Source organism: Photinus pyralis, unplaced genomic scaffold (assembly GCF_008802855.1).
Source record: "Photinus pyralis isolate 1611_PpyrPB1 unplaced genomic scaffold, Ppyr1.3 Ppyr1.4_LG1, whole genome shotgun sequence".
Lineage (NCBI taxonomy): Eukaryota > Metazoa > Arthropoda > Insecta > Coleoptera > Lampyridae > Photinus > Photinus pyralis.
This window is the reverse complement of record NW_022170249.1, coordinates 48,576,497-48,601,342: the sequence shown is the minus strand read 5'-3', so window position 1 is coordinate 48,601,342 and position 24,846 is coordinate 48,576,497. Positions and strand designations below refer to the sequence as shown.

The 24,846-nt window shown below is 35.0% G+C and overlaps 1 protein-coding gene across 4 annotated transcripts in view; it reads right to left on the bottom strand.

The window, feature by feature from the left end:
- Positions 1-6,521, bottom strand: part of LOC116160251 (potassium/sodium hyperpolarization-activated cyclic nucleotide-gated channel 2) — a 33,114-nt gene extending 26,593 nt beyond the window's left edge. Inside the window, exon 1 of one of the 4 annotated variants that reach the window (XM_031473402.1) lies at positions 6,438-6,521. The gene's annotated coding sequence lies outside the window, so the exon portion shown is untranslated. The remainder of the gene's footprint in view (positions 1-6,437) is intronic. The other 3 variants (XM_031473403.1, XM_031473405.1, XM_031473406.1) reach the window with 3 other exon arrangements.
- Positions 6,522-24,846: the final 18,325 nt, after the last annotated feature.

Sequence of the window (24,846 nt, the reverse complement as noted above, 5' to 3'; positions counted from 1 at the left end):
ATTTAAAATTTAACCACCGATGTGATTTAGTTTCCCTAAAAAAAATCGAAAAATGGTCAAATTTTGAAGGAAAAAACAGAAAAATCGTGAAAGTAAAGGGTATAATATGTTACATAAGAAAATGCATTTCTTAAAATTCTGTTACCCATTCAACCAAAGTTTTCCAAACATTGAAATAAATCCAGAAAACAATCTGTTATTGAAAAACGTCATTAACAAGTGTAATAACAAAATTACATGTATTTTACATTTATTAGTCATTCATGTGTATCGTGTGTCCTATTTTGCACTGCGTTGTATCTCAGCTGTTTTTAAAGATGGAGACTTTTTTTGGGAAACATACACATACGACTTGTCTGCTTTTGGTTTTTGTGTTAACTAAAGTTTCATTTCTTATGCCACTTGTATGTGAGCACGTGTTTAATTCAGAGATTACAATAGAGTAAGTACCAATTTTCCAAATTTTTAATGGCACCGATCAATAATAGGTAATATTTAGGTTCCCTAAAATCTGATCTCAACTTTCTAATCCTTTGATGTGGCCCATTTAAAAGGAAATGGGGAAATGGGGAAAAGGGAAATGGTACATACGTATTCCTAAGAATCTCTCTACATACAGCTTGTACCTCCACTATCCAGGCAATGGAAGAGTCAAATCTTGTGTACGTATCATGCTACCGCGTAAATAATGGGTTGTACAGTCTAAAAACCTGGCCCATTTGGCTCTTGTTTACTACTGTTTACAGCTACCATGAATACGTAAACTGTAACCGCGATATTAACTTCAAATACAGACCCTACTTTATTTTTTATACACGCCATCCCATTCTCTCGCATTTTCAGATTTGTAATTAAAACATCGCCCGTCGTTTTGGCACAAAGATTCACGGTTACAAAATAACGAAATAGAAATTTGTATTGTGTTTCGTGAACATGCTTCATTGAGTCTTCAGTTTAACTAACTAAGATTAAAAGGAAGAAAAATAGTTGGCGTTAACATAATTTAAATATTTACTCAATCAGCAAAGCAAACTATAAAATTTTATGTTTATCGGGGGAATCGAATTTACCCATTGCCCCGGTAAATAAAACACCACGTTGTTTTACATGCGCACATTTACATTTTAGGCTACGGCTACGAGTGCGTAATGTTTAATTCAAGAGTGTCGGGCATATAGCGAATTTAATTGAATGATAGTTTCCCATATCAAATATACAAGTTCAACATGGTCAAAATTATTACGTAAGTCGACATCATTTTGTAGGGATACAAGCAGGTGAAATATTGGCGTGGCTGACCGCATTACATCTAACTACCCCATTAGACGGAAGCGTTTTAAGGTATATCCTTGAGTGATACGAGAGACGTGCAAACATTTTTATGTTCACTCAGTTTAATAAAAAATGTGGCCTTAGAATGAGGTACGATGTATAAATTCAAATGTGATTTTGCACAAAACGTTTGCCGGAATTGCACTTTAAATAAATAAAGGTAATGGTGGCGTTCCCGAATTTTATTCATTGAATTGCCGATTGCTCTTACGTCAGGCGTTTTCTGAGGGATTTGGTCGCACGTGTAATTATAGAAGTTTGCAGGTATATTGAAAACCATTAACCTTAGATTCAAGATTAATTAATATTTGAATTAATTGAGCAGCTACGGTTTCTGTAGAGTGTAGACGCACTCATCTTTGATGCGAAATCAATGAAGATGAAATTTTCATGATATAAATCGCCCAAATTTTGCAAACATTTGATTTAATATTTTAACATTGCAATCGATTGTATCTGGATGTTTATTAACAAACGACCAATCCAAAATTAGTTTTTAATTGTTCAAAATGAAAGTTCCACTACAATTCTTGACCGGACAAACAAAATCGTTATAATTTTATTAAATTTTGCGCATACACACATTAAGTTTTTTTTTGGTCCTTTGTAAGTGAATGGGCTTTCAGCCAACGCTGTTCTACCCAACCCACTATACATTTACAAATATTCATATCCGACACTGGAAGGCAACCAGGAACTCTCAGTGTCGCAGCCGAGCTTTTACTCCACTGCGCCACACGGGCCGCCAAAATAATAATGAAATAAATGTGTAAACAAATATAGCAAACGAGCTCCTGGTTTGGCAATGCGTATTATATGGTTAAAGCTACGCCCATTTTAAATTTCATGGAATTCGGTGCATAACCAACGGATATGTCAAAAGGACCTCCCTTATTTTGTGGCCTACATTGCGAATTCACTTCGATCTACGAATCCACATACAAAATTTCATCGCAATAGGTCCATTCTGTTTCCAGACATTGTGCTAACGGACAGACTCGCTAGGAGCTCGTTAATAATAATTTTATTGTAATAATAGTTACGAATAATAATTTTCTCAAGTGAAAGATTTCCAAAAACTCATCTAAAAATAAGCAAAGGACTTATGGAAGTCTTCATCGGGTAATTTCGCAAACAATTCCAGTTATTGGATTTCTTGTGAAGATCCTACCCGGAACTGTCACTTTCAAGCAAAAATTGTGTAAGGAGTTCAAGGATTATCGCAAAATAATACAAACTAACGGAATTTTTCCAAACGAAAAATTTCCAAATACTCAGCTAGCAATTTCACGAGGAAATACGGAAAAGTAGAAGTAGAACTGACATTTTTGTAGACCTATTTAATTTTCCCAGATCGAAGAGTGACATAAGCTCATCCAGGATTGATCAATTGGGGTATTACAACCAGAGACTTGTTATACCATTACAACACTTCAACCGCGATACTGTCGCAGTTATGGAAAGATTTTAATGATCAAATATGTAATATTAGGGTTTTTAGTGTCTTTAAATACATATTGTATGTTTATTGGTATGTAGCGCTGAGCTTTTAACACCCCATAAAGCCCAACTTTAATACAAACTTTTCGATAATAAACAGAATGTATTAACATTTTAATGTTACATTGTAATGTTCGATAGTAAAACAATACTATGGCTCTATATTATTTCGATCAGAATAATTAGTATTACCAAGTGCAAATGACCTGTTTATTATGTAACAAAGTATACAATAAACTTAACCCGGCGACCGCTCTTAATGTACTTACTGGATTTAAATTTCAAATCGGAGAACATAAAATAACAGGTGAGTTGTGTCACGGTGAAACAAAAACATCATGGACCTATATCTGAAATTGCATGCATAAAGAGAAATCAACATTTATTTCTACCTGTGACAGCTCAAAGCTTGCATGTTGGAGTTTTTGTTTCAGAAAATGTCATAAATCATCCATCTTTCAGTAGTAGAGCAGAAAGATGAGATTTGCATGTAGCTTTAAGAGGAAAAATATTTTCCATTTGATAAACACATCTTTCCCTATACGAACGGTTGACTGGTTCACGATGCATTTTTACAAATATGCTTGTTATTCCGTTGTTTTCAATAATAATTTTGTATGAACGAATTTCCAGATAAAATTTGGTGTGCATCACAAATGTTTTAGAACTGGTCGTTAGACTTCATGTCTCCGAGTGCGACAATCGATAGTTTTAAGTAACCTATTTCCTCTCCAGTTATGTATATGTAGGAGTAAAAAATTACTAATTAATACACTTTCGCTTTTTACATTTTTTGACTAATTGCACAGGTTCATATTTTTTTGCACAATAATCTGACTCCACTCCATGTCTACACGGTAAAATTTCGGAGATAATTTAAATCGACAGTACTCCCAACTCATGCCATCGCACACAGCAATATCGATGTTAATTTATTATTTTTGAAAATTTTTAAATGGTGTAAATAAACTGTAGAAAAATGCAAAATTCAAATGTGTTTTGTAAACTGATGTTTAAACTTTTTGATTATTTATTCAAACTGTATGTTCGTTAATAAATGAAGCAATTGCAAATCATTTGAGTATGGAGTGTTGCAAATCACATGCTATAATAATTCGTTTTCAATTACTGAATATTAGGTACTAAATAGTTCCAGCTAAAGAAAACTGCTTGTTTTCAATATAAATAGTTCATTCATGACTACAATAAAATTTACGAATTCTGTTGGACCTTCGATATCTTCAAAGCCATCATCGTCTTCATGTTCTGTCTTTATTTTATTTTTTCTGGCAGAAACTATTTAAAACCTAATATTTAACACTCGGAGACTTCAGTTGCTCTTTTGCAAGTGCAGCAACACCCCTTATTTAAACGATATTCAACTACTAATTAAAATAATTAAAATGTATTGAACCTTTTAATGATTTATTAAGGTAGTAATTGCACCCATCAAAAATAGACCTTTTAAAAACACGTTTTCAGTTTTTTGGGTTTTCTGATCTAATTCTTCCATAGTAACGTTAAGTTTATTTGCTCCGGTTGAATAAAGAAGTCACATACTTCTTTATTTTTTAATATTTCAATTGACTATTAATTTTTTTAATAACCTGATTTAAGTTATCTAAAATAAGGCATAAGGTGTAAAGCTGCCTCTAGGATCCAAAAATGAACCATTTAAATTTTAAAATTTGTGTCGTATGAAAATACCATTTAGGTGCGGTTGTACAACTTCAGATTATAATTGACAGATTTTAGAAACAGGATTTGTTAACTTGTGAAATATTAGCCAATCAAATAGGTACTTTAACCAACAATTTAGCTATAAACTGAAGTTTAAACTAACATTGTACAAATGGGCCTTTTAATATTCAATTCTTCTTCCCTAATTAACCCACGAAATGCTTACACCGATATTCCTGGTGATACCTAAATTTCAGTGACGAGGCTGGTTTGATTTATACACTGTATATTTTCCTTCTTCGATTAACGGTCATTCATAACACACTTGTTGATGGTTAGGATCGGGTGATAAAATGTACATTGTACTAAATAATACCAGAGAATGCTTAAGAATACGATGTAACACGACACTTTCTTTATAAAACATTGAAACTTATAATCACTTGTCTTGGTTAATTGTTAAAACTAATTAGATTAATGCTTGGAGAAGCACTACACCTCCTTAAAGCAAGTCGGGGGGGTGATGGTGAAAATTCGCAACCATTGACCGAAATGTAGACATGAGATCAGGTGATTTCTAATTATTTATGCTTTTTTTATTTTGGTTAAATTGTATATTTTGTAATTTTCTTATACCTACATGACCGTACCTTTATGTATAAGCGGTCTTTTTGAACATTTTTGAAATTTTTTGCATCTCTTAAATAATAACCTGACACAAGCGCTCAAAAAATTGCCCCATTCATTTATTGAAGATATTTCCCATAATATCGAAAAAAATAATACTTGATTTTATTTAAAAACCAGGAAATCCGGAAATTTGCCAACGTACGCACGTACATACAGACGGAAAAAGTTTTTTAAAAGTTGCTGAAAATAATGTAAAACGTCGACATTTGATGAAATTTTAACATGTCCAAAAAACGGTGATCGGAATAGCTCCCTAGCTTATGCTAGCAAGTTAAAAATCAGATGCTCCACCAGGTATTGCAGAAAAAGGAGGAGGAGAAGTTTTGGAATGCTCCCTTCCTTCATATTACCGCACTTCCCTGAGGGTATGCATGGCAAAAGATTTTCAGCGGTCAAGCAGGTCAAGAGGAGGTGGAAAAAGGGGGAGAGACTTTTTCGAAACAGACATTAAAAATTTGGTCCTCCGTCTCATCACCTGCATCGGAACGGAGTATGACTATGTTTCAAAATCGCTTTACATACAAATGTACCTAACCATGTAATTTTTTATTAAATTTCTTTAACTTGGGGACACTTAGTGGAAATGCTTCGTATGTTAGATACCTATTTTGAAAATTTGAATGGACAATAATTTATTACTTTATTTCCTTTCCGGTAAAGTTTTTATAGTTGTTTGCCCATTGACAATATTGTCTATAAAAAATGATTAACGATGCGAATAATGTTGACTCCATTTTCATTTTAATGGTATAGGTAAATATAGAAATATAAGAGTAGAAGTATAATTATAAATAAATACAGTATAGTTTCAATCAGAAACATATGATCACGAAAGTACAAATCAACTTCTAGTGAATACTATAGGACAAATTTAGAAAGAGATTGATCTGATTAAAAAATTGGAAGACTACAAATTGGAAAAATCGATCAACGTATTAAAAGCCACATAATTTACACAATTTACAAAACCGTTCAATTGAAGAGTTTTCAAGAGCAGATCTGTTCCTTTATCTAAAATTCCAAACAATACCTTTAGGGATGAGTTTAGAAAATAATAAGAACGTTTCTTTTTCTTATAATTTAGAAATTTGCTGATGTACACAGTATAAATCCTGATTTCATTGTCAATAAAAGGTCAAATGACCAAACCATTACAAAGCGCAGAGCGTTACGTGAACGTGTATAATCTACTCACTACTGAATGAAGATTTTGGAAATTGAATAAGGTTTCCTACCTTTCTGCTTTAGTAACGTGCCCATTTTCACCTCATTATCCACAATAATTGGAAACAGAAACGTTAGTCCAAAGGCACAAAACACTCAACGCAACTCTCGCCGCCGCCGCCGGTTACTAACTAATCAAATTAAAATTTTGCCTTATCTTCCCGAACAGACTGCGTTTACCTGCGAAACGTGTACAGACACTTTCCAATACGTCACAGTTACAAATCGATTTATTAAAGTGACACATGTTGTTGGCGAATAATTTTATTATTTTAAACGGTTTCTCGTTTCAATCTGAAACCTCTATTTCCAAGTTCAGGTATTCAAATATCGCCTTGTTTGTTTCGAAAACTCTTTTGCGTTTGAAGTTTCAAAATTTAAACCAGTCTTCAAGTAAAGCTTTAAATTTTATCAATGAAGCCCTTTAATGTGGGCTTGAGGCATTTGACAACAAGGCATTAATTCATTTGCTAAGTAATTAAATTCACTGTTTAGTTTGCAACTCCATTAAAACGCTTCTGTTCATTTTCTGTCACTGTTCTAAAAAATAAAGTCTAAATTGTATTGGCGTAATTTAAGGGATGAAATATGTGGTTTTAATAACATTTGCAATATTTCATCACCCCTAAATACTACATAAACACTACAAAACGAATCATTTTGCGATGGAACCAAATCCACTGAAAAATGCTTAGTGTTATGTTTTGTGGCAATAGAACATTAAAAATAAGTGGCACGACGAATCTATATAATGGAGTGGAGAATTTTTGCTATCCAAAAGGGAAACTTTCTTTTTAAACTTTTTTTGTAAGTTTTATAGTTTTTTTTTGTGATTTTGTATAGATCGGCGCCTCTCACTTTTTGTAATAATGAACCCTCTGTTTTAAGTTATTTAAACGCAATTTTAGTTAACACATAAAACTGAAAATCCTTACCAATTTTACAATTATCTTCCATAATATCGAAGTTTCTCATCCGATCCCACTCGATTCAAAACACCGTTTACATAGATCAAGTGTTTAGAGATCCCCGCGGTGAAAAAGGAGTCGAACAGATCCAAAAAAAAACTTATAATTCTAAATTTTCGTATGGGATTCAATATAAAGACATTTAAATGATTTATCAATCAATATATTTGTGTATAGATTTTTGAAATTTAATTGGTGTTCCTAAAGTTTGGGCCTAACTTCAAAACACCCCATCAGATCACATAAATTCAAGGACCATGCGATCAATACAAAGGATTTGACACTAACACCGCTATTTAAGGTGATCTAAGGAGACTATCTCCCAAACATTACGCAAAATTAGGGAACCTACGATTTATATCAAGGAAATTTCTCTCAATTACTACACCTTCTAAGCACGGTTCCAGATGCTGGAAAAGTCTACCTTTACGTCTTGTAGTATTCTGTGTAAGACCAGAACAAATCGACAAAATCTTAAATGTCAAAATAGGCCCTTATCGAAATAAAAAAAATCACACCCGGTATCAAATTACGTATTTAAATTCCCCTTCAGAAATATCCCTATCCGTTTTTGGCCAACGCACCGTAGAATAGTCGCCTTTTACGACAGTGTCTCTGCAATATGGTTATTCTATCCCGTTTAGAGACAGGTAAAAAACAAATGCTTCCTAATAAATTAATAATGATGATGGAGGTCCTTTATACCAATCAAAGGTCGTAAACTTTCACTTGTCATTAGTAAATATTAAACGTTACTTCGAAAATGTTCACGCTTCGGTACAAAATTCGCAAGAAATGCCCCTTTATACTAAGCAAAAGAAGGTGATTTCGACAAATGGAATTGGTTCGAAATATTGATATATGCCCTTGCCTACACTGTCCATTCGCTTGTAACTCCTGTAAAGCCTATAAAAGTTACAAACGTAATTACCGCAATATTCGTTCCAGAAGCGGCCGAACCGGGAGCGTTAAATTTACTAACTCAATTACAGGAATTTTTCAGAACATAGTTTCCAGCATAATCATGTAATATTAAGTTAGCACACATCTCACATCGGTAGCAGCACCACTAGAAAGTCAAGCTGGAGTCTTACAATGGCACCCATGCGAATTTATCTCGCTACAGGAATTGGGTTAAAGTAGATGACATAAAAGAGAGAACGGTACGATATTCTAGGTCACTATTATCGACCTTTGCAAGGTCAGGAACACGCGGCTGCCCTAAATTCGCGTGTCTCACGAGGTTCCTGATTTAGATCATTCTTTACTACCTATAAGAGATAATCACATTAACGGGGATTCATTTTAGGAACTTATATTATAGGTAACCCAAATAAGGATTGAGTGGTTTTATTTTTATGCAGTTCTTGTGGTCGAAAGCGCTTACGTATCCTTGTACTTAATATAATATTTTCTACCATGTCTATTTGTTGTATTGTTTTTTTTATTCCTCAAACTAATGGGAGATGGAGTTATGTTCTTTCATAGAGCGAAAATGTACTATTAAAAAAAATGATAAAAACTCACACTGTCCTACATTTCAAAAGAAAGAGCCATAGAATCGGGTTATGATCCTGGCAATAATTAAGTACGCTGATGTTTTGAAAAGGCGATTAAGAATGATGACAGTTATAATGCGATTGTTTTGTTTGTTACACTTACATTGTCACGCCAGGGCTCTCAACCTCATTTGAGAGGTCACCAAATTATCTGGAGGAAACTACGTGGTTGAAAATAGAGAAGCGCACTGCCATTTGATTTAACACACATGTTGTGTTACAATTAGTCAGACAAGGAACTTTTGATGCATGCATGCCAATCTGCAGTTTCCTAAAAATTGCAGCCGTAATCCATTTTAAACGAAATGAAAGGCCTGACACTGCCGGGCACATCAGGCATCTCACGTCTCCTACTTCCGGAACAATGTCTATTAACACTTTAGACTTTAGGAAGCAGAAAAAATCCTCAATTAAAATTAACAAAATCGCAGGTTTGTAATCTTACATTACAGCCCATAACAACATAAACTGAAACAAACACACCAAGAAACCACAATAAAACCGTAATGGAACACACGAATTTCGACATCAATAAGCTGCTGTAATCAGAGAACGGGTTTGGACTGCCTACACAACTGTACATGAGCTTTATATTGCAAAATTTGGCACATCCATCAAACCAGAAACTATTTTTTCAACATTCGGCCCTATGCTGTATCACTATCGTTAAGAATAACGATATCGTTATGCGGCGTTACCATAATTTTTTAAAAACCGGTATGCTGTATCACTCATAAAAAGAGTGGGATAACGACTATCGTAATTCTCTATCGTTATTTTGCAAACATAACCAGAGAAACTTAACGGCAGGGAGCATGCTATCCGTTTGGCGCGTAACGGTCCTGTCATCGATTCGTTCGGAGTTTAAGGGGATGTTAAAGAGAAAGAAAATGAATAATTGCAAGGATTTTTGCAAGTAGCTTTGTTCGGGCAATTGGAAAATGTAATAGGGAGGTGAGTTCTGTGCCTTTTAATACTCGTAGATTATGTTTTTATTGAGACATGAGGAAAACATCCAACGAAGAATTTTACGAGACAACAGTGATCAGTTTCAGCTGGGTGAAATTGATTTTCAAAAAGATTTTCGTTTATCAAGAAAATCTGTTTGAATGTGCAAATGGTAAGGACTAACAGCAGCATGTTTCAATGAAAATTTGTTTAACATGCAGATTTGTGATGCGAACATAAAAATCCTGAATTGTAATGCACGGTTTCCAGGATCTACTCACGACTCTGCAATATGGGATATGAGTGCGGTGAAAAGGCACCTGGAAGAAAAGTATTTAACCAATGAGTTACATTCATCTTGGTTAATTGGTGAGTGTGGCTGTTGTGACCTAACAATTTTGCCCTTTTACAAACTTGTATAGGTGATTCAGGATATGCACTGCAGCCATGGTTGTTAACGCCAATAGAAAATGCAGAGGCAGACCCACTTTCACCACAGGGAAGATACACTACACAACACATTTTAGCCAAGAATGTAATAGAACGCTGTTTTGGAGTGTTGAAGCAAAGGTTTAGATGCCTCTTGAAGTACAGAGTTCTTCATTACTCCCCTGACAGATTTGCGAAAATTGTGTGGTGCTGTGCATTGTGCAATACTCCATAATATTGCGATACAGGAGAACTTACCACCACTCGAGGATAATGAAGGTGATGTAGATATACCTCCACAGAATATGAGAGAAAATGAAGGTATTTGTACCTAATCCTCTAAAAAAAAACAAACTGTTGTATGGCCTCTTATTATTCTCTTCGACATTCGCCATGTCGTGAAAAACCAACTAGGTAGGTACATTTACAATTAATAATAATAATTTTAAAGAAACGTCTGCATTTCCAAATCTGGCGGGTATTTGTTTTAAGATTAAGCGCCCTCTTATATTTGATCGCTGTGGTATTTCACTCTTACACGCACTGCCGTTGCGCAGCGTTCCTTGTTTTCTAGAATGCGACACTTTTTTCCGAAATAGCCACTGCGAGATACCGGACAACGTAACGATACCGTTAAAATATTGATACAGCATATCGCGTTTATCGATAGTCGTTGTGGTCATCATAACCTTTGATCGTTAAACTGCGATAACGATTGATCGTATAGAATAACGAGAGTGATACAGCATAGGGTTGATTGTAGCTAAATTAAAGACTAATTTCGATCAGCAACAAAAATATCTTTGAACGTAAACCTCCACGCAAGAAACTCACTTTTACTGCAGAGGGGTGGAGGTGCCAGTTTGAGGTCCAACTGTTATACGGTGTTCGACGGTAATGGTCTAGCTAGGTAATGGTTAAGATTATTTCAGTAAGATTATGAATCTTCAGAGATTTGACGCTGGATTATGAGATTTGGTGCCATTTGGGTCTTAATCGGAAGCTTATTTTGATTTTTGAGAATATATAATGGATTTTAGTCCATTATTTTTTTGAGATTTTAATAATTTGGTTCAACTAAATAAAATTGCCAGATTTACTTGCGTTTTTTAATCTCTTATTTTTTGTGTTTAATCGGTGGAAATAAATTCGCGGACTCGCGCTCTGATTATTTGAGCGGTTTCGCGGGTTTAATTGAATTATTTCTTTGAAATCCTTGATTTTTAAAATCGCCTAGGAATCAATTTCTTACTATTGTTGAGATGAGTGCGTATAAAACTAGAACAAAGCCTTTAAGAAAAAAGATGAGAGAGAGGAAGGGATGGCAAACCTAAGCCTACGCTACTCTTGAAAAAATGACAAATTATTCCTTGTTTGTGGTGAAAGGACGTGCCCGTGGTGAGGAAGATTGCGAAAAAGAGAGAGATGCCGATTACAGAACTAAAGTATTTTGTTGTTCATATGACAAATTGGGCATTTCAAATTTTACAAAGTAGAAAAGTAAAGCGGTTAAGCAAAAAAAAAGAAATAATCACCCGCGAAAGGATGCACAGATATTATTATCACTATAATCGCGTAAAATTTAGCAGATGACGAGAGATGCTGATAAAACTGGTAATAATATGCTACTGTTAAAGCGCCTGCACTTCGTGTACTAATGAAACAGCTTCTGTAGTTACCAAAAATTGCTAGATTGTAAGGCGAGTTTTAAGCGAACCTTAACAATTTTTGCGTTCTGCAAATGAAAATGTAGTAACTCGAAGATAAGTGCTTCGGATGCTTAAACATTCGATCAGCGAATCGGATAAGATAAATTCGACGTCAGTGTGTCCCAGGAGTATACAAATAAATATCTCCGACGATAAATCTGTGTAGTAAAATCATTCATTATGTAATTATTTAATTAACCTAATAGAACTGCCAAGCCGTGTGGGAACATCGGGGGGAACTATAGTCAACAAACAAACAATTTTGTGAAAATACTTTTACTTCCTCTGTGGCAGACACAAGAGGGGGCGGTTACTACTAATTTTCTTGATCTAAAGCTCAAAATGACAAAGAAGGTTGTCATCATTTATAGCGATCTGCAAATATAAATGGGCAAATATTACAAAGACAAAATATATTCCTTGACCAAGATTCTACACGAACACTAGGAAAAAAGCATTCGTCCATTTGTTCCACTATAATTTGCCACAACTTCAAAAAACCAAAATTACGATCTACCCATCTATATGCACCATATTGTTAAATTTAAGTATCTATAGTGGTTTCTGGACGGATGAACAGGAAAGTAAACTAAAATGTAAGTGTTTCTTTTGGTGAGAAGGAATATCTTTGTTTTTTTCCAATCTAAAGTTTAAATTACGCACCAAAGTAGTTTTGAAGTTTGCCCTCGTATAAACTAGAAATTTAATTTTAAGAAGTGGCTCTTCTAGACTCGTTTTAGAAAACTTACAAGTTTGATTATTATCGATCAAACAGTATGGCGAGCAGATCAGAAAAGTAAAGTGCAGCTCTATTTTGTTCTATACGTGGGTTTATTTGTACCAGACCAACATTAGTAACATAATATAAATTGATTACTTCAAGTTACAGTCAATAAAACATCCGTTGAACTCATGAAGTGCACATCTCACTATTTTAGTTACTTAACATGACAAGCTCATAATAAGGCGAGAATGTCCTATTATCAAGATAATAATAGAGGCACTTTGAGAAATTTGAAATGCAATAGTAATAGTAAAGCCCGAAACCCACTAGCAACACCCCACATCACGCCACGCTACACGACACTACGCAACAAATGTGTGTGCAGAAGATAATCATTACTTTACATGTAACGTGTACACACTCGTTCCACGCGACGCGACGCCACGCGACACCACGCGAGAGGACGTGTACTGGGTCTGGATGTCCAGACTTGCTCGACGCGTAAACAAGCGTGTTGACCCGTTCCCCTTACGTCCGAGTTCCCGCAACAGTCACCAGTTGTGTTTGTGTACATTTGCTGCAAGACATTTGCAGTGATTTAACGACAATGCAAGATCAATTATTAATTGAAAAAGTACGCCGGTATGAATTTCTTTACAATCAGCACTCGTCTCATTATAGAGACCAAAACATGCGGCAGGAAGCGTGGGAAGAGATAGCGCGAGAATTGAACAGTTCAGGTGTTTTGTGGCGTAGCGTGGTAAAATGTGTACACAGAATTAAATTCACGTCTGTTGACGTCGAGTTGGCTCGTGTAGCGTGTGCGTGGCGGTTAGGTGTGTTGCTAATGGGTTTCGAGCCTTATACTACCACTTATTTCCATTCACAATATTTGGCATTGTACTGAATTTACGAAATTTAAATTATTTCGCGGAACCCGCCAAACTTTTCCATAAAGATACATTTATGGCAGGAATCTAGCTCTGATTATACACCCCCCCCCCCCCCAAAAAAGGCAATAACTTAGTTTGGGTCTGAAAAATTAATGGTGACCATTTTTGTGACTGACGATTTTCTAACAAACATATTCAAAAAAGGTATTTGCATTTTTCGAATATAATAAACTAATACGAGTAATGCAATAAAAACTAATGTAGAAATCGAGGTAGAAATGCTTAATAATTAATATCCAGCCCTGTGATGTATCAGTAATATTAAACTTAACTTGCAGGTTATCTATAGAAAACGTTATTTTGCCCATACTAAAATAAAATAACGTTTTTTGGTACATAACGGAACGTTAAATTTGGCGCGTCTGATACATCACAGGGATGATTATATAAATACCAATATGGTCGCTAATAACCTCGTACTTAAAAAAAAGCAACGTTAAATTTTATAAAAATCGTTTTTGAACAAAACCGAACACTTCCTGTTAAATATACATACATAATAACTGATAATTAATCAGTTAAACATTACAGATCGGCATGAAGTCAATTGAACTGTTGAAATGTTGCAAGTTAGGAAGAAATGTGCTAGTAGCGAATGAAATAACATACACCAAGGCAGACGTTTCGGGTCTCGAGAAATACTGTCGATCTACTCACAAAATTACCTTGCTCGCAGTTACATAATACGTTCACCATAAAATTAATTTCTAATTAAGAATGTAATTCACCCACCTCCTAATTATTCGTTCCAAATTGACAAAGTGTTTTGTAAGAGAAGAAAATGATGAAGAGGAAGATTGCGTAAATTAGAAATCCGCAATTTTCTGTATTGGTACCGTTTTGTTATTGGCCTTAAAATATATTTTAATACACATCTTTTTAAATGAGAATAGTTATTTGTTTCATTAGTACAAAAAATGTCAGTTTTCGGGACGAGGAAGATAGTTGCTGGACGACGCGTTAGCGGAGTCCAGCAACCTTCCGCGTCCCGAAAACGCATTTTTTGTACGAATAAAACATAAAATTTTTTCTCCAACCCCCTTTACTTCAAATTATATTCGAATTTAGATTCAGTTACAGTTTCACTACTATAGTATAAGAACTTCTGCTTTCTTGTCCTCACGTGTCATGCCACTCTAGTTTTTAGGTTAACTTATAACCTATTCGTTCTTACTTCTTACTTCTCACCTCTCGCGACTTTGTAGGGAGCAAATCTTGAAGTAGCATGTTCTGCCGTTTCTATAATCTCTGGCGGAGTGCAATCCATGTCGCTATCAGTTTCAGTCATTTTATTGTATACACAATTAATATTGTTATATTTTGTATTGAAATAAAAAACTTACCATACAGTTTTTTAATTAAAATGAATTGCAATTAACTTTTTCAAATTTTGAATTCAAAATGACAGATAATAGTGCAATGGGTCTGAAGTAGATGGCGTTACGCGCGACGGCGGGTTGTCTACGTATTAAAATTACGTTCACGGAATATGTAAATTACGTTACACATGGTTTAAATAAAAATAGCGAGCGTAAATCATTTTCAATACATGTACATACGTATAGGTAACATCATTATTTGCATTGAATCTGCAAAAATATTTGATTTGTATGTATAGACATATCTTACAACCTGCAATGTAAAACGATGTCAATGTGACATATCTCCGTGATTGTAATTTTTTAATTGGCCAACTTTCAAGGTCAATTTCTTTTTGGTACTAGGTCCAAAAGTATCCACTTTTTGTACAGTTGCCATGGTGAAAGCGATTAATCCGCAAAACGTCAATTTTAGGTACCGAACACTGTCACAAAATAGCGTCTTATTCAGGTGGTTGGAGAAAAAAATAATTTCAAGTGATCTGAGACATAAAATTGCAATGTCATTCTAATTAATAAATCTTGAATCAGAAGAGTAGCGCTTAGCTTCAGAAAAAAAGATAAGTGTTTGAAAAAATATTGTGTGCATGAATATAACTAAAGTTTGAAACGAGTGAAGAAAAAATTTGAAAATTGCACGTTCAATAAAGGGTCAGAAAAACTACATTTTAGATGGATTAAAATGTTCATACACTGGGGAATTGTTTTAGAGGGTGTCAAGATTTACCCTATTTTAAAGGTAATTCAAAAAGGCTTATGGGGATGTGTTTCTTTTGTAATTACCTTTACACGCGACAGCGGTTGCAATTTAAAAAAAATTGGGGATATCGCCCCCTAAAAAAACTAAGGAGTGTATGAAAGTTTTAAACCATCTCACAGATAGCTTTTATGACCCTTTCTGGATTCAGAAATTTTCAGATTTAGTCTTTACTAATTTCAAACTTGGCTCCACCGCCGGGGCTTTTGGGAAATCCAAATGCTTTCGATGGAAAATTGATCCACGAGAAACGAGAAAATGTTCTACCTATATCATCTTTTATAGAATATTTCGTGTAAATGATTGTTGATCAAAACATTTCAGTATTTTTGTTCTTTGAAGTAGAAGAAGCTCTCCAAAGGTTGTGCTCATATTAGTAAATTGCACGAATGTAATTACCAATTATGTCATAAATCTTCATGACACTTCCTATTTTCCCTTGTAAAATGATCACGTGCGCGTAACTTTTCGTGAATGTAAGTAATTGCTGTTTTCGTCTTACCACTAGGTACCTAGAATACATCCAGACGGACTCACCTGCAACAAAAGAAACGAGTTAATTAAATAGTTCCGTGTTCAGCCATTAATTTGGTTTATATTCCATGTTCCATATTCTACTAATGTCTTGATATCCGATAAATTTACCAGAGAATTTCGCACAAGAGGATATGTCACAACTAAATAGTCTGTTCAGAAATGTGAAATTATGTAAGGTAGCTCAACAATAGAAATTCCGACGCGTTGTTAGGTCAATTTCTAGAAAACGCGTTTAGGCGTACTTGAGAATGAGATGAACGAATTATGAATCATTTTTCATCGTCATCTTCAGACAGCTCTTCCTTCCTATAAGTGTAATTGTTTGTCAGGAAATATGGATGGTTCTCTTCTTCTCGTAATGACCAGTTTTAATATCACTCCGAATGCATACTTACTATTAATTTTTATTTCAACATGAGTACACATTTTCAACTTCCAGGAAAGAGAAAAGTTGCCATAGATAGATAATTATAATCTCCTACGACCGAATAAAAATTTTATGTGGTATATTGTTGCAGGAATACTGAAAAATGTCTATGAGGATACAAAAATCTTTTTGATTAATCTGAGAAATATATAAAGATTTGTATTGATTCATGGGAGATTCCTAAGTGATTAGTAGGTGGAATCTCTAAATAAATATTGAAAAACCGTAACAAAATTTAAAAATTTTAAACGTTTGTTTGAGAGACCTCTAAAGACTCTCGAAAGTATCTCTGGAGAATCTGAATTCGTGACAAATTGCTTAGAATAGTTTAAATTATCTGAGAAGAACCTTTTTTCCTTACTGAAGAAATAACGCCTGAACTACAAAGGCAGCGTGTTAATTATAGATTTCGTATCTTGACGGTATTTCAGTTTGAGGAGATCATATATTTCTTGTTCTTCTGAGTCTAATTGTTTTACTACAGATACGTATCTTCTTTTCTTGATTTTTTCTTGGTTGCTGAGATGCGATTTTGGTTTATGTAGAGCCGCGGCTATTCATTTCTAGATGAGACCCACTTTTAGGCGAGTTTTCTTTTGTTAATTATGTGGAACGTTTTTGACAACTTCGATTGTTTGTTGGTATAATTCCGTTTGCTCCTTATGTATGGTTTGCAGCGATGGATTTGCGCAATTTGACGCTGTATAACCTTTTTCTTTACATAAAAAGCATTTCATCTCGTCGTGCTTTCCGAAGATTCGATCGATATCATCGTCGATGTTCATTACAATTGACGGTGGTAGGGGGCTGTTTTTTTCGGAGTTGATATATAAGAATCTTCTGTCGCTGATCTACTGTACTTCACTTTAACCGCACAAGCTGTAGGTAAATTTTGTTTAAATTCGCACAATTTCGGATGCCATTTATATTCATTTTCTATTGAGGTCTGGCGTACCAACATTTTCAGGATTTTCTTGCCTCGAATTCTACATACTCAGATGGATTGCGTTGTGTATATGTAGTGTACATGTTGCCCATTTTTAAAAGCAACATAGTGTCCTTTAAGACCCCCGATCTATCATTATTTCAAGTTTACCTATTGATTACTTTTTGCTCTAGAAACTAATGTCCATGGAGACAAGTTTCATATTTATGCTCACGAAACTACTAGAATGTCGCAATCCCTTTGATCAATTATTCTTGAATTGCTTAGTGTCTGTAATTATTTTATGCTTTATCGGTCTTTTGAGAGATTACGGTGCGCTTGTATCACCTACATGTTCTAATAGCAAAGTAAATATTCTGATTTATTTACAATTCAATAATGTTGTGCTAACATATTTAAATTAATAACAATTTATAGGAGTTTATAGATTTCTTTAGCTATTCCCATCTCATCTCAATATGTCTTAAATCGTATAGGGTGAGAAAAGGTGAACATAGATAAGTTTCCATTTCCAGTAAAAGTAGCATTTGTGAAAAGGTGTGATTTACATTTTATCACCTACGTATAAAATGGTATATATTTCAGTTCAATTCAATGGAAGTTTTTAAGTAATCAGGCTTGAAAGGAGTCACGAACAAACAAAGGAAATGCGGAGGATAAAAGTTCCAACTAATTTCGGTGACTTAACTAAAAGTACAATACAACTGACTTCCGATATGCCAGTACAAAGTGTGAAACTTCAAATCTGAGCAGTAACTATAATTAACTTTTTTAGAGCGTCTTGAACAAAGAGAAAAGAGCTACCGGTGATTGAGTACGGTTTTTGTCTGCTTAGGGATCCCAATTATTTTTGTTTCGTTTCTTCTCGGAATATGACCTTTACATTGTCTTTGTTGGTATCAGTAAAAACGGAGATTTTCTCTATTCGATAGAACAGAAATGAATGAAAACCCAAAATCCATGATTTTGGAAAATAGTGAATATTTTCCAATGTTTAATAAATAATTACTACTTATTTAAAACGTTTTCAAGTCAGGAATTTAATAGCATAAAAAAACTGTTAAAAGGATAACATTTCCCAATATATGAAATAAAAAACATTATGGGCTGTAACGAAGCACCCGTTATCTAGAAGCGTTTTAATTTAGGCGTTTTGTTTACGAAGATTGTCTCTCCATTTGTAGAGTATGTAATTTGCCGTTTGCAACCGTCCCCGTAGGAATATTTAAATTGTTTTTACACCCGCTGAAAGATCTCTTGCCAGGGAAGAAAGAGAATCAATCTTATTAAGTTTTAGGTCCGTTAATTACCAATTAATCGATGGTATACGAAAATCCAGTATTAAACCGGCACGGTCGTGTAGTTTAAGGAAAATATCAACGTATTACGGCGCTTGACCTCACATTCCAAGGAACAAAAGAGCTTTGCTGGACTGCTGAATTTGTATATTTTATTCCGACTATTTCGATATGTATAATTAACCGTAACTATTAGTATATTATATCGTATTATATATTATTATTTACTGTTCCCTGTGGGCATGAACGTAATAAGTCATCCTTCATGGGAGTTGCGTTGATGTGATAAAACTCTTGCAGGCCCTCGTTTAGTTCCACGCATGGGGGTAGGGATTGCATAGGGGGATGTTACCCGAGAAAAACTCATGCAATTGCAATATTGAGCTATATAACGATTCGTATGAAAAAATACGTAGCCGGGAGGCATATGGAGACGTGGATGCGAGAAGATCCTCTGTTCTCGTTAACCCAGCTACTAAGTGTAGCATATTTGAGTGTTGCTGAGTAACATGTTTAGGGTAGCTGAATGTAAGACAGATGTGCTCCTTGTAATTACAGTTGTCCAGGCCGAGAGCAGGTATGGGGACCAGGTACCGTTAGGCCACGACTATCCTGACGATTAGAGATGAGTGAGTGATATAATTGCTTGATTATATCACTGCGCCCCTCACATTTGAATTGATTAATAACATTATGCCATCGATCTGTATAAAAAGATGTCACCTTTCGGCTTTCAGTAAGCACCGTCTCTGTCTGCAAAAAGATTACAGAGACATATAGAACTTTGTTATGCACTACTGAAGGTGTAATAAGTTTCCTGTATATTTGGAGAACTAATGAAAATCAGGTATGTATTTGATTCAAAAGGGCAAAGAACTGTCTTTTTGAAATGGGGTAGCTGTTTCCTTCCCACTAATCAAAACAACATTGTAAATCTATGACGCTAATTTTTAGTTTGAGTAAAAATTAATATAGGTCAATGCGACTTTAGTGTTCGTTAAAACCGTCCAGGTTCTACTAGAAAGTTAAGCAAATTCTAAAACGGAATGTGAATATTATAAGCGCACGTTACAGAAATAGAGTAATTACTAATTGGCATGTGATGTAAAAATTAATCAAGAGTAACGAAACGAAGCAAGTTGAAGGAGAGTTATATATAGTGCAGTTAAGTTTGTTATACACAAAATCATTCCCTTTTACAACTCCCTTGTTGTTATAATAAAGCCTGGCGCATCTGTTCTGTTTTACAGTATACAGGATAGCACGTGCAGTTAAAGTACACATGCGTCCTAAAAAAATTTTTGCACGATGGAGTAATTTGGTATGTTTACTGATTTAATTATAAACTGAGTAGGTTATTTTTAAAAATTACCGATCGGTAAGTGTACGCACTATATTGACTGATCAGTAGACAGCAAAACAATATGGACTTAGATTTTAATGTTACAATAGAATTAGTGTAATTTTTTAATATAACTGCCGTACTCACGGAACCAAGGCCAAACAGGAAGTTCTTCAGGTACTAGATATTGTATCTTAGGACTGGACCACCAGAAAATGTGTCAGACTCCACATCCCCCTAGTTGTAAGTATATAAAATTGAAATTATATATTAAAATACGAAATTTAATACAAAACTCGTCTGTAAAATGACATTACTTGACTCGGAAATTAAAGTACTCGGCCCCAAAGGGTCCTCGCACTTCAATTTTTCCTCGCCAATAATGTGTCATTTTCCTGACTTTTATGTAAATAACTAATTCGCAAACTTGTTTATTTTATGCAAACTGCTCTACAATAGAAGACTATCGGCACTCACCAAGCAACCCAACACAACATCAATACCCTTATATGAAAGGGTGGCATTAACAAATGATATGTTGAAATTTATTTTTAAATTTTCGGGTATACCAAAAGCTTAATAAAACATGTGAAAACAGTTTTGTATGCACCTTTTAATTCTGAACAACTTTAAACTCTACAGTTTTTTCTGTAAAATGCACAGGAGGGCAGGCAACTAGAAGTGAGTGCATAAACTAATTTCTCATATTAAATTCCTATGTTCCTACTTACCGTGCACCACCCGGTATATACGAGTAAGTCAAACTGACGAGCAAAGCGAAGCGCGAAACGAAGCTAACGGAATCGATATGAACAACGCAGAAATGTTCCCTTTAATCCCTATCGAGTTGCATTTAATTATAACGTAGCAATCGATTACAGTTTACAGTAAATCGTTGCTATTAGACCAAAGTACTTTGTGGGTCCACATGCAAGGCTTTTAAGATTAAAACTGAGGCCCCGAGATTATGTTGCACCAGTGGCCAAGTGAAATTGACGCCATTGGTATCGCCACCAGAGCCACTACATTCCTTGGTTTCCGGAAATTAGCCAGATTCTATACATTTTTTTACTCATATTCAGAAATATAAATTGCTTTCAAATTACGGCATTTGGCGCAACAAAAAAAAAGGTACGTTGCTAGCTCTGAATCGCCAAAAGCAACTAGAAGTGAGTGCGTTTATTTCTTATTATTTTGGGGAGAGATGGGGAGATTTTGGGGGAAGTGTGTCAAAATCTCTTTTCCAGCTAAAGGGTTGCACCGCTTTAAACTAAATTTGCTACACACATTCTTAGACATAAAAGGGCAGAATCGCGCATGCGCATGTGGGGCGGGTGGTACCTGTGCTAGCCATTTGAAATAATTGTTTGTTATTATTTATTCCAGCCCGAATTGAATACGAAATTGAAAGAAAGAGGACAACGTTCGTCAGGTCAGCTAGTTATACAATAAATTAAACAGCAAACTAACATGTGGAAAAACCAATGTTACTGTCACTTCATATACCCTATTACCACACTCATACTGTATAATAATTAATATTTTTCTAAATTAATTTTGTTTTCTAATGAAGAAAAGCTTAACATGGTAGGATGTGTCATTTTATTCAACTGAAACCCTTCTGTAATAGGAATTTTCTTAATTAATCCCGAAAAAAAAGGTAAACCGCATTGCCGCATTGAATTAAGAATAAAAAGTGCTTTAAGAAAATAATATCGGAATACAAGAGCCATATTTAAAAAAATGAAGTTGATGATAGTTCCGCAAAGAGGAAACTCTCATTACAGACCTCTTTTATTGTAGACAACTTGAGAACCGAAAGCCACATTAGATTCAACGGATGCCGCCCGCAAGTTGTAAATCAGCATATGCACGATGAAAGGGGATTTTTGGTAATACAGATAAGTATTTTATTAGCAAAGTTTAAAATTGTTATCGATCTCACCAGTAATCTAACTCAAAATAGACTACAGTCTGCACATCTACACTACATTAGAACGCTTTTAGTGAAAATAAAATTTGAAGTCTCTAGCTATTGTAATTGCTGAGATCTCAGCCGGACAGCCTGCCAGCCATAACGAATATGTTAAACTTGTCAGATTTGTTACCTAATGCAGTTATTAAATTAATTAATTAATTAAACATTATAATACAGCAACAATTGCGGATGGTACAATCGGATGTACCTAATGTTTTAATATGGATATCTAATTACCAAGACAAACAATTTCACATGGTTAAAATCTAAACGGACGTCGGCACAACATACTCCTGTAAATTACATACGTCGCTTGCATTTGAAATGCCAGAGGCCCTACTATACAACATTGGTCTTGTTGGGGATTAATTTTTCAAGTGTAGAGTTGTGGATTCATTGTTATTGTGCTGAAAGCGGTTTGATTATTTTCAACAGCACTATCGTTTTCATAGCGTGTGCTAATTATCTGCTTTAGGTGGTTATTTTTTATAATTCATGTAATTTTCAAAATAAAGCGAAGTGGAAAATAGCCAGCACTTTTGTTATTTCAAATTTCAGAGAGAAGGAAAAATTATTCTTTTGAAAGGAATGAATTTGCATGAACATTCGCTTCCAGTCTAAATACCCCACATAAGGCAGCAGTTTAACATTCGTTTTTTGTAGGCGAGATGTCTTTGATCTAAGTCGCTTTTTTTTATTATTTTCGTTAACGCTTACAAAGTTGTCCTTCCCCCAATAGCATTTTTAGATTTAATGAGGTAAACGTTCGAGACATGAGAACGACAAGTATCAAGTTCAAATTGGCGAAATCAGCCAACCCGTCAAGTAAAGCATTAAAAATAGGTACCCATTTATTATACAAGGTAGAAAACATTTGAGAAAAGAGTTATTTATTTAGTATTTGCTTTTAAATACATGTAGTGCGGGGGTTATAGGTTTCAACCTTGCATTTTATGATAACTTTATGAAACTTTCACAGGATGTTCTAGACACCCTAAGGTTCAATTTCAGCTATGCCGCCACCCCCGCACGGCACTTGCTATAGCGGGTTTCTTAAGCGCGGGGTAGCATTTCAATACCCGCCCATAAAATGGGTCAAAAAGGTCCAGGGTTTGTTTTGTATTTTCTTACATCTAGGAAGGTTGAAGGGAATTGTCAAATACCCAGGGAGAATTTATGTAGGGCATTTTACGTGGTTTACCTATTTTTAAGGCGGTTTTAACAGTGCGGGCAGTAAAATCGTGACGGAGACCTTCTTTGGCTGCTCTATTGAATAGGTATTATAGGTATTACATAGTTAACTATGCTCTAAAGTATTTATTGAGACTTTACAATGCTGAAAGGAAAGTTAACGATAACTACGGCACTAAAATTATTGAACCCTATCTTGAGAACACTCGCCTCCGCAGTCGCACAATTTAGTGCAGGTCACGTCGGACTTGGTACAGCTGCATCTTTGTGTGCAACCTTTCTTAAGAGAGGCGGTAAGTAGGCGAATAAATGAATTTACAATTGAATCCATATTCAACAAACAAACTTAATCTACATACATTCGCAGGACATGTATGGGGACATTGCCTCCTGGCGCAACAGCAACTTCCGGATCCATGTGATTGGGGTCGGAGAAACTCGAGTGAAGATCAAGAATGGGAGCCTGTCTGGATTTTAAAACCTCCAGTTCCAGAAGCTTTTGTAATCTTAGTAAAATGTGGATGTAAGAAAGGTTGCACACAAAGATGCAGCTTTGTCAAGTCGGATGTGACCTGCACCGAATTGTGCGACTGCGGAGGCAAGTGTTCTCAAGATAGGGCTCAATAGTTTTAGTGCCGTAGATATTGTTAACTTTCCTTTCAGCATTGTAATGTCTCAATAAATACTTTAGAGCATAGTATAATATTCAATAGAGCAGCCAAAAGAGGTCTCCGTCACGATTTTACTGTCCGCACTAGAGAATGCAATACCGGGATCCCGAAATACCGGAATCCCGCAGCATTTTTGCGAGATTAATCCCGCACATAAATGGAGCGGGATCCCGCGGGATTTGCGGGACTGAGGAATTTGTCGACCAAGGGGACGACTCTGTTTACTTTTTTAATGAAACTGATAACGGCGAATTATTTTTTAAATAATTGTTAAACTTTTTTCGTTAAAAATGTACTATGATTTTTGAGGCACTTTAGAAGACTTTTTGTGCTTTACAGGTAAGGTTTTTTTGAGATTTAAGTTAGGCCGAAGGTACTTTTTTTGTTAAATATTGTAACGTGATTTATAAATTCGGGTTCGATTTATATCAATATTTATTAAACAGAACTAAAACACTATATAATCCGTACAATTTATATCGGTTATTTATATTACTCACAAATTTATATCGATTATTTATATCACTCACACTTCGCAATTTATCTTTCCGTGCTCGATGTTTACGTACTCGTTCGGTAGTAGACTGGCGCGATGTTCGGTCCG